This window comes from Entelurus aequoreus, linkage group LG05 (genome assembly GCF_033978785.1).
Source record: "Entelurus aequoreus isolate RoL-2023_Sb linkage group LG05, RoL_Eaeq_v1.1, whole genome shotgun sequence".
Taxonomy (NCBI): domain Eukaryota; kingdom Metazoa; phylum Chordata; class Actinopteri; order Syngnathiformes; family Syngnathidae; genus Entelurus; species Entelurus aequoreus.
Window position 1 is genome coordinate 34,464,845 of NC_084735.1, and position 12,073 is coordinate 34,476,917.

Consider the following 12,073-nt stretch of genomic DNA (forward strand, 5'->3'; position numbering starts at 1 on the left):
GACTAAACATCAAACAACCTTCAGGTATTTACATTTAACTTTTACATTTTGCGTTATTTTATGTCAATGATTCGCTTTTTCAGATCTGTGCTGAGTTCCTTTGACTTTCCCATTGTCGCGTTTGTAATCGAGTCTAATGACTGCATCACATGAGTCCTATTTAATGAGAAGTCAACAGGTGTCGTCAATCATAATCACACACATGAAGTTGAGAGGCCATGCATGAAGCTAATTTGATGTGATTGTAACTTTTCTACATCACCGACATTGATCATGTTGCTGTATGTATACTTTTGACCCAGCAGATTTGGTCACATTTTCAGTAGACCCATAATAAATTCAAAAAAATAAAACCAAACAAGTACATTATTTACATGACATAATTGACCCTGTTACATAAGTTCAAGGGATACAAAACATTTGACTTCTTATATTTGGACCATTTGTTTAAATTTGATAAAGTCAGATCGCATCAAATGTTAAATATTGAAATATTGGTACATGTATGTTAAGCTTCCAACCACTAGAGGGTAGGGTCGTCAAAGCAGAGAGCGTTCCGTCCTGAGTGCAGTCTTCCTTTTAATGGTCAGACAACAGTCAAAAGTAGTAACATCTATTTGTCATTTGTAATATTATTGTACATTTTAATGTTTCCGTTATATTGTTCATCTGTATAATAAAAACAATTATTCCTCGTATGAAAGACATTTTTTAAAATCTGGATCCTTATGTCATACCCCGCCTCGGGTGAAGGTAATGTAACCTTTGCAAACCAGACTTTCAAACCAAGAATGGCAAGGCACGCAGTTGTACAGTTTACAAACATTTATTTAAATCCCAAAAAGTGTCAAAAGGTGAACAACAACAGGAGGAAACAAAGCACCCACAATCTCAGTAGATGTCTGATGCATGGAGACCGAAACTCCTGCTCAGGACAGAGAACCTCCTCTGGCAGTGACAGACAGCAGCCTGTCACAAAAATTGGCATTTTCCAATTTAAATAGCCCATAGCCCCTCCCACTAGCTGGGACCAATTTGACAGGGGGAATTAAGAATACAGTTATTTTGTAAATTACCATCACATGTCTAAAAAGTATTCACATAATACTTTTGCATTTGTAGAGCAGTCATTTTTGTACACAGTGTATTCAGGCTTAGACAACACAACTTTCAAATGTCCAGTGTCCCTCTGCAACACCCAGCTCCTGAGAACCATGGTTCGGCCCAAATTAGGCCTAATTAGTCAAGGCAGGTGTGTTCACCTATATAAATCCCTCAGCCCCACCCTGACTCTTCTAGTCACCTGTTCAGAGCCATGGTGAGTGAGAGGTTACAATTTGTTTGTTGAGCGCATGCTTTTCACTGACTAACAAGATTGAATGTTTGTGGTTTGAACAAGTTGTGCTTCCCTACAAATGTGCACAGTTTGTAAGGAAGTCCAAGGTCAAACAGTGACAGTAGGGGGGTGGGGGGTCAAACTGTCACACCTTATCTAATCCCGGACTATTATGATCTATGCTGCTGAAGGTTCTAAATTCCATATATTCCTGTTCAGCAATCTTTTGTATTGTCCGATGAATGTCTATAATTGTAGGTGAACGTGCACCTGAGTACAGATGTTCTTGTTCGGTAATCCCTTTGAGTGTTGTAATTTTGTAGTTGAATGTCGATGTTTGTTTTCCGTCACTCTATATTATCGTAATTTTTGTGTTTTCTTTGGGAATTCTAATATTCGTACAGATCCTTGATGTCTTTGAACACTGGGACTCTTGCTTTTGGCCTCCATTCAGTTTTATGTAGATTTTGCAGTTGGCGCTCCAAGTTCCCTGAATTTTCCCCTGTTTCCTCAAGTCGCGTGCTTTCTCTGCAATTTCAGCATTGCTTTTAGTGAGGTGCTTGTTCATCTACACATTTGTGCCTTTCAGTTTTTTTGCCCAGTGTCAGCGATGCCATTTTGGATTTCCTGTTGGCAAGCTTAACGATGGTGACTGGCGTGGGGTTGTTGCCTCTTCTTTTCAGTGAATGGTGTTAATATGGACATCAATTCCCTTTTGATTGCAGAAATTTGACCACTTGTTGCTCTGTTGAAGCAGCGTTCATATCATATGGTTCTCCTCTGTTGTCAACTGCTCTTGCATAGGATTGAGGATTGATGCGTAGCCCTGCAATGATGTCATTCTGTCGTGTAAACTCATCCACCTCTTTGATGTTTGCCAAAATACTGATATGTCCCAGATCTGTGATATTTTGTTGTTGTCTGGCATTGGGCTGTTGTCTCAATGCAGCCATCTCCTCCCTGAAGTTCAATTCTGCTCAGTGCAAACCTGCTCAGTGGCCTTGTGTTTAGAGTGTCCACCCTGAGGTCGGTAGGTCCTGAGTTCAAACCTTGGCCGAGTCATACCAAAGACTATAAAAATGGGACCCATTAGCTCCCTGCTTGGCACTCAGCATCAAGGGTTGGAATTGGGGGTTAAATCACCAAAATGATTCCCAGGCATGGCGACTGCTGCTGCTCACTGCTCCCCTCACCTCCTAGGGGGTGAACAAGGGTTTGGGTCAAATGCTAGGACTAATTTCACCACACCTAGTGTGTGTGTGACAATCATTGGTACTTTAACTTTAACTTCAGTGTTATCTTGTTGCATGGCATGTAACTGTTGGGGCACTGCTGCTATCTCCATTTGAATGTTCTCCACAACACTGCTATTGTCCCAATGGCTGTTGTCTTGCTGCTTGTCATTTGACTGTTGCTGCAATGTTGCATTCTCCTCTTTCAGCTTCTCCACCTCCCTTTTTTAATGCTGTGTTGTCTTCACTGAGAATTGTCATTTCTTTTCTGAATTCCATCATATCATTAGGAGACACTTTTCTGTCTCTGATCATTTGTTCTTGGAGATCTGCAACATCTTTTTGTACACCTTTGATAATCTGTTTGTGGATATTGTACTGTAATACATCGCTTTGTAGACTTCCTACTAACGCTTTTAAGTCCGGTTCTACCTCTGGTAACACTGTATTGCTCCGTTGACGACTTCTTGTCGTGCTCATGGTTGCCTGGCAGCGAAGTGAAGCTGTTCGTGTTGTTTGCTCCCGCGGCAAGCGGCGGGCGGCTGTATTGTATTTTTTTCACATACTTAGCACCGGCCAGAGCTGTGTCAGCCTTTCTTGTAGATCACTTGTGTGGTCAGAGATGTTTAATATTTATAATAAATCAGGAAAGCAGCATTTGTGTTTTACTATTTGTGTCAAGAAAAATTTTCTTCTTATCACTTTCATGACCAACCTGTATCAACAGTAATAAGAGAATATTAAGTAAAAAAAAAAAATCACCAATGTCTCTCACCTGTGTGAAGGTCACCGCACGCCACCGCTGCATATCTGTTTGAACAGTACTTTCAAATTGACTTTATGAACTTCACTTGGTTTACATTTTTGCAGATGTTATCTCCGCTCATTTTGAGTTTGAGTTTATTTCGAACATGCAAGCATACAGCATGATACATCACAATTTCCAGTTTCTCTTTTCAACATGTTCGAAAAGGAGTAGGAAGAAGCAGAGCTCATTTAATCCTACCCCTTTTCCTTTACATAACAGTTGCTAAAACTTTTGTTCACTTCCTGTTCTCAATTTATTCACAATATACTCCCTAAGTAATCACAATAATGTTTCTATACTTGACTTGGGTGATCTATATATACACAACTGATGAATATGTTTTTGCTTTTTTTTGCTTTTTTCCCGACATATTTCAATGGTTATACATTCTAAGATATTATCTATAGCAAATAACATGTTTTTTACCACTTTGTAGTTCAGGTTTTTCATCACGTACACAGCTACTCCTCCTCTATTTTTGTTGGTTCTGTTGATGTAGTTTAGTTCATATCCTTCCAGATCAAAATATATTCCTTTTTTATAATCAATCCATGTTTCTGTGACAGCAATCACTTTGAAGGGTTCGTTGATGTGTTCCAAAAAGTTCTTAATATTGTTGTAGTTTGCATACAAGCTTCTGCTATTAAAATGAATAATTGACAATTTGTTATCACATTTAATGTTGCTATTATATTGTTCATCTGTATAATAAAAACAATTATTACTAATGTGGGAGTCCCTTGGAACATAGTAGTGTCGATGCTGAATTTAGGTGCTTGTTTTCTGTCAGAGTTCATTATCATCATTGTTGTGGTAGCTGTGTAAACTTTAAAAATTGTCCAGGTCCTTGATGTCATGGACAGCAAGTACTCTTGCTTCTGGACCTCCATTCAGCTTGATGTAGATTTTACAGTTGGCACTCCAAGTTCCCTGGATTTTTCCCTGCTTTCTCAAGTCGCGAGCTTTCTTGGCGATTCCAGCATTACGTTTTGTGAGATGCTCATTCATGTACACATTTGTTTCCTTCAGCTTCTTTCCCTGTCTCAGCAATGCCATTTTAGGTTTTCTGTTTACGAGTTTCACGAGCACGACTGGAGTGGCGTTGTTGTTTCTTCCGTTCAGTAGGATGCATGTTTCGATGGTATTAATGTCAATTTCAATTTCTTTTGATTGCAGAAAGTTGACCACTTGCTGTTCTGCTGAGACCATATCCATTTCATCTGGTTCACCTACATTATTCACAGCTTTCGCATAGGATCTTGGTTTAATTCGGTGCCCTGTCACGATGATATCATTCATTCGTTTATCCTGATCCATTTCATCTATGATATTCCTCAGCATGTTGTTGTCTTCTTGAAGGGTCTTCATTTGTTTGCTCATTTCAGTGGCTTCATTATTTCTGGAGTTGTCCTGAGTTTGCAGACTCTCTATATTTAGCTGCAGACTTTTCACATCTTGTTTGTGTTCTGTTGTTGCTTTTCTCAGATCTTTTTTCATTTCTTTAATTTCTTCTTTCATTTCTTTCATATCATCTTTCCATCCATCCATCATTTATTTCCATTTTTCTATAATTTCTTCTTTAAATTCATGGAATAGTTTTTGTAGTATCCCTTCTTGATTCCCATCATGTCCTGTGTCCAGCCTCAAATCTTGTTCCCATTTGTGTCCTGTGTCAGTTGACCCCGAAGGTTTCGGGATTTCAGTCTTTCCTTTACCTTTTCGCATCGTGGCAGTCGCTGACGTCAGTGCCTTTTGCGCCGTTCAGAGATCAATTTGAGGTGTCAGCCTGTCAACTTATATCACTCTGCGACGTTGGAATCACTTTAAAACAGCTCTAAACTCGCTGTAGCTTTTGGTTGCATCAAGGCCATTCAAGGGAGTCAAATCGTAGATTAAGATGTTGTTTTTCTTCGAGCAGTCAAAACAATGACATTCCTGCTCTGTGTCTGTGCTCTCTCAGCTAGGCTAACGGCTCTTCCAACTCGCCTTATTTCAGCGTATCAGTGCCTCTCAACTGACCAAAATCATATCGAAGATGCCAGGTGACTCTCCTGTGGCTGTGATCGCAAATCATCGCAAATCAGTGGTCAAAATCTTCAGACTTAACAAAAACTCCGGTAGCAGAAGCGGAGCCTTTTTCTTTGCGTCCTCTCTCGTTGACAGGAAGTGACGAAGATTTTAGTCATCTCTTTTAATAATCAAATGATTGTGTACAGAATGCTGCAGCCAGCAACTGAGTTTGTACACATAAATAAATAAATTTAAACTTACCAGGTTCTTAATGGTATTTTAATTCCGTTTTGGGGTGCGTGAAAACAAAATGCTGTGCAATAGGGGGGATATGAGAGGAAATAATTAATTAATGAATGAACATTTTTATACAGACAAAAACTGATAGATCAATACATAAAAATAGTTTATTTTTGTCGTTTTTTTCTTCAATGTTGGAATCATTTCATTTCAAAGACATAATTGCTGAACTTGTAGTGCTTGGCCGAGTATTGAAAAAGTTACGACGCAACACCAACAAGCCCGCGTTGTCTAAGTCAATCCAGATGTTTAATTCATCCTCCTTCTGTGTCATGCTTTGCCTAAAGTCCCTAAAGTCAGGTCCTCATGAGACCAGTCCTCATTCAAGTCTGACACAGCCAAACTGCTCTGAAAATGATCCAAATGATTTGGTCTCCATGTTACAGTTTACCGTAATTATGTTCACATCACATCCATTTGTGCAGTTTCTTTAATCTCGGCATCTCACCATCTTGTCCTCGTCTTTCCTAAGTTGTTCCGGGTCAGAGGGTCAATGCAAAAACTTTGGTGCGTTGCGTGATGACAGTTGGATCCAACGGGTGTCAAACACCACCGGCGGTGGAGGTCGTGGTGCTGCATGGTTGCAGGCGACGCTACAGGCATGAGCAGTGACCATGACAGAGCACTGGGAGATAGACAGCCAGATATATTTATGCATAGACGCACGCAATAATGATGGGGAATTGTTCCATGCTAATTTTTTTTACTCTACTAAATGTAGGGAATGTTTGTTACTGCTCATCCCCACTAAGGTCGTGGGTGGGCTGGAGCCTACCCCAGCTGACTTGGAGCATTTAACATTTACGTTTTTTGGCGCATTAATTTTAAAAACGCTTCACAACGTTTGCTTTTTTTTCTTCTTCCTCACTGATTATTACTCACTGCAGACTTCGAGAGCCAACAAAAAAACAATAAAACATTACTTACTGTACAAGGTCTGCTGTTTGTAGGATGCCGACTGCTAGGATGTTGGGGCGGCAGGGCGTGGTGGGTAGAGCAGCCGTGCCAGAACTTGAGGGTTGCAGGTTCGCTCCCCGCCTCTTGCCATCCAAATCACTACCCTTGTGTCCTTGAGCAGGACACTTCATCCTTTCCCCAAGTACTGCTCAGACTGGTGAATTAATGAATGATGGGTGGTGATCGGAGTGGCTGCAGGCGCAAACTGGCAGCCACGCTTCCGTCAGTCTACCCCAGGGCTGCTGTGGCTACAAATGTAGCTTACCACCACCAGCTGTGAATGTGGAGTGAATGAATGATGGGTTCTCACTTCTCTTTGAATGTCAAGAAAAGCGCTATACAAATCTAATCCATTATTATTATGTTCATATTATCTCATTTAGGTGATGAATGACTCATAATCCTCACAAAGAAACGGGGTGGGAAGAATGGGGGATCAAGCGTCTTTTTGTGTTTCGTGTCCTAAATGGCTGTCAAATTGTACCAATTTGTCGGAATACCTACTCAGACGTCTCATGTTCAGGTGAGATACATGGTTTATGATCATGAATAAGGAAGTGAGAAAGCAACAGAGCGTCCTGTCCAGCCATTCAGGCAAATCATATAGTTGATGTAGATGCCCATATCTGCTGTACAGTTTTACTTTACAAAAGAGAAGTGTGGGATTCTTCTCTTGTTGCTTATTTGTATTTGACTTTATTAAATGGAGTAATTTATTGTTTGGTGCCGCCGGACTGTAGCAGGAGGGGATAGACAGAAAAAAAAGAAGACAGAGGGAAATTGTGGGGACAAGAGGGGGATAAGACATAGACAACAACTTCAGCAAATACTATATGTACAAATATGATACGAAAAGTGAAGAGAAGCAGTTAGTGAAGTAAATATTAATAAAACAGAAATGACAATGAACATTATTGCACTACAAATGCAGCAATAAAAATACCAATAGAAATAGCACCATTGCTAATGAATAATAATAATTACAACTATTATCAAGAATACACTTCTTTCAAATACAACAATACATACATGTAATGATAACTTGAATTACAAAAGATATCAGATAAATTGAGGGGAAGAAACAGAAGTAAACGGTACTAACCTTGTAGATTAGAATATACCCTAAATCAGGGATCCAGGTAAAACAATTTGGGGGCCACGCTATATATATATATATATATATATATATATATATATATATATATATATATATATATATATATATATATATATATATATATATATATATATATATATATATATATATATATACCACATTTCAAAAGTTTGGGGTCACATTGAAATGTCCTTATTTTTGAAGGAAAAGCACTGTACTTTTCAATGAAGATAACTTTAAACTAGTCTTAACTTTAAAGAAATACTCTATACATTGCTAATGTGGTAAATGACTATTCTAGCTGCAAATGTCTGGTTTTTGGTGCAATATTTATATAGGTGTATAGAGGCCCATTTCCAGCAACTATCACTCCAGTGTTCTAATGGTACAATGTGTTTGCTCATTGGCTCAGAAGGCTAATTGATGATTAGAAAACCCTCGTGCAATCATGTTCACACATCTGAAAACAGTGTAGCTCGTTACAGAAGCTACAAAACTGACCTTCCTTTGAGCAGATTGAGTTTCTGGAGCATCACATTTGTGGTGTCAATGAAACGCTCAAAATGGCCAGAAAAAGGGAACTTTCATCTGAAACTCGACAGTCTTCTCTTGTTCTTAGAAATGAAGGCTATTCCACAAAATTGTTTGGGTGACCCCAAACTTTTGAACGGTAGTGTATGTGTGTGTGTATTATATATATATATATATATATATATATATATATATATATATATATATAATGTGTGTGTGTGTGTATTCATACATATATATTCGTCGTATTAATTGACTTAAAGAGCGCACTTGCTGCATGTCACGTTATCGATGGTAAAATGCATTTTTAGACAATATGATTTGCCTGCGTGGCTAGGAGACGGTAGAAAATGGACTTAAATTTTTTTTTTTTTTTAACTTGAGGTTTGGGAACCCCTGCCCTAAATAGTATAAATTATAATTAATTTACCTTATAATGGATCAGGGACACTTATGGAATTGTTGTAGTTCCCATTTTGTACTGTAGTTATTTTTACTTTAATGTAATTGTGTCCTATGTCCTCATAGTGTTCTGCATCAAAAGTATGTTATTCCAAAATGACAAATATTATTATTAATCTGAAAGTGCACCTTTCAATAACATCTGGATCTTAAGGACTGTAAAACTGTACTTCTTCAAATACGTCAGCACCTACATGTGTAGTTTATTTTCAGTTGACTGAAAACTTACCAAAGGAGACAAGTAAGTCTTCATCTTCACACTGACACAAAGCTGCTGTCATGTCAAATTTTAACTCTTTATCTAGAAGTTTGTCACTTCAACCCTCACACCTTAAACTCAGGCTAACAAAAAATAATTGAGCAAATTGCAAGATGACAGTTTTGAGAAGTGCATATAAGGATAAGATGCGCTGCAGATGTTAAAACAAGCCATTAAACAGGACGTGAATCCTGAAGTTAATTGAAAAGCAATAAAATGAAAGCTCGCAATTTTAGACAAGGTGCGTCGAGAGCCTCGGTCTAAAAATGTACAGTGAGCCATAACTACAAGACTGATATTTAAATAGAAAATATGTCATTGTGGACTTGAATACCTCTCAATTGTTGTGTTATGCCTTATTGTGTTAACCTTTCTGGAGTGCAAAGTAGACAAGCAATGTTGATTTTCAGGAAGGTCACAGGCATATAAAAGCTTCCATTGTTACACACACCATCCATTACCCCTCCCACATACTTCATTATTGATATTTGTTAATTAGTATTCCCTCAGGTTGTCTGCTCTTTTACTGGCTTCACGCAGGTGGGGAAATAACAGCAAAGTGAGCTTCAGAGGGATTTGCTGAGCATCCAGTAGTAAACACTTTTTATAGACCCCTTTTTCCCCTCCAACTCTTAAACCCTGACTAAGAATCTATAAGGACATGAGATGTGTGCAATGTGCTGTTTTTGTTTTTTAAAGACACTGTTTACAACTGGATTTCTCATCTTTAATTACCCGGCTCCAGGCTTCATTTATGTTATCTGCCCGTGGAGACTGAGGCGGTGCATGCATCAGAGCAGCCATGCAGAGCATCCCAGCAGGCTTCGGCTCTAATGTCGCGTTCCATAGCCGATTTCATGGCACAAAAAAGGAATACAAAATGTTCCTAAATAAATACACAACCCCTGACACCTTATTATGTACGATATTTATTGAGGATGTGCATCACGAGGGACACCTGCAGTATGTGATAGTGTTATTTCATTACCAGTTTGATACCATTAATCATTCAATCCTGCTAGATAAGATGGAAATATATGAAATTAGAGGGCTGGCTGGAGACTGGTTAAAACGTTATTTAACAGGGAGGGTACAGTTTGTAAAAATGGGTCAATATTTATCAGATACTTGGCATTGCTTGTGGTGTCCCCCCGGGGTCCGTGTTGGGGTCAAAACTGTTTAATGTGTATATCAATTATATTTTTATTACGTCCAAAGTACTGAAATATATACAATTTTCAGATGACAGAAATATATTCTACATTATTGATGACTATAATGAGCTCATAAATACGGTGAACAAGGAACTAAACATGATAAAAAATGGATGAACACATATAAGTGATCCTTGAATATAAACAAAACTAAGCTTGTGATGTTTGATAATCTCAACATAATGTTTGAACAGAAAAAAGGTATTAATGGTACCCAAATTGAAATTGTGAATTCAAATGATAACACATTTTTGGGAGTAATAATTGATAGTAAACTATTATGGAAACCTCATGTCAGGCACATTAAAACAAAAAATCTCCGAAAGCCTCTCAATTATAAACAAAACAAAACTACACCTTAATGAAAATGCATTCTGTACTTTATACCGCACCTTAGTACTCCCATACTGTGTTGAAGTATGGGGGAATACTTACCACAACACAATTCATCCTCTGATCATATTACAGAAAAGAGCAGTGCGGATCATTCACAACGTTGGTTATTTACAACATGCTCATATACTGTTTGTGCAATCAAAGTTGCTAAAAAGTGACGATCTTGTTAAATATGATACATCAATAATCTTAATAAAGCATTTAATAAATTATTACCGCTTAACCTACATAACTTGAGAGGCTTTGGATATTTGTCATTGCCGAGAGCTCAAACCACTCGTAAACCTTTTTGTGTCTGTATGCTGAGTAAAACTATGGAACAAACTGGACTTACAACACAAGCAATGCCAAACTATTAATCGATTTAAACTATTATACAAACATGGGGTCTGGTTCAAATATAGAGATGAGTGTCCTTAATTTGAATTGCTGTTGTACTCTGTTTCACAGTGTTTACATGTGCTCAATGTTTCCTTACCATCGTCAGGATATTGTTGATTACCATTATTGATATATTAACCATTACCATTGTTGGTATTTTGTCCATTACAATTGTTGGTAATGTTCATTCTTCTTACATTGTTTATACAAATTATTGTTAGAGTGTAATAATTATTTGTTACCTGTGGTAATGCCACTATGATATATAACATTTGTATTATAATCCTTGAACAAAGTAACAGTGAAGCTCAATGTATTAATCACTGAATGGAGAACTGGGGGTGGGATTAAATAAGTTATCGTCCTCCCACTCCCTTTCAGGCAAAACTGGATCATCATGCTTACATATTGTACATTACCTTTTGAATTAATATTGTTATATGTTGTCTACCTTGTACTTTGTCTGTCATTGCCTGAAATAAATGATTCAATGAAATAAAAATGAATGAATTACATCTCATCTCATTAGCTCCATAAACATGTGCAGTGTACAGTAGGGATATTCAACTTAAAGCGTTTTGGGGGCCTTCTTCTAATTAGTCTTATTTTGTATATTCCGGAAAACCACAGTTCTTGATTTTGGTCCATTTATTTTGTCTTTGTTTTAATATTATTCTTTTTTTTAAGAATCAGTTTCTAAAAAGACATACAATGCCTACTTGCTTCACGTGTCTGTCATAAAATGAGATTTTGTAACTTGTTTTGAAAAGGTTTTTGTTGTAATTACTATACCAAATAATACACTGTGAGAATCGGTTCGAAACGAGAATCGGGTTGAATCAAGAATCGATTCGGAGATGAACTGTACCCCAGGAATCTTAATCGGATACAATCTTAAGATGGCCAAAGATTCCCACCGCTAATATCTATTTTACATTTGTGAAATTTCAGCAATTTTGAACACACATTTTCTCGTCAAAATATCACTTTTGCGGGTTTTTCAAAAGAAATATCAATAAAAATATGATTTTAACAAAATATGTTGAATGCTCTCCTCAGCCACACATACT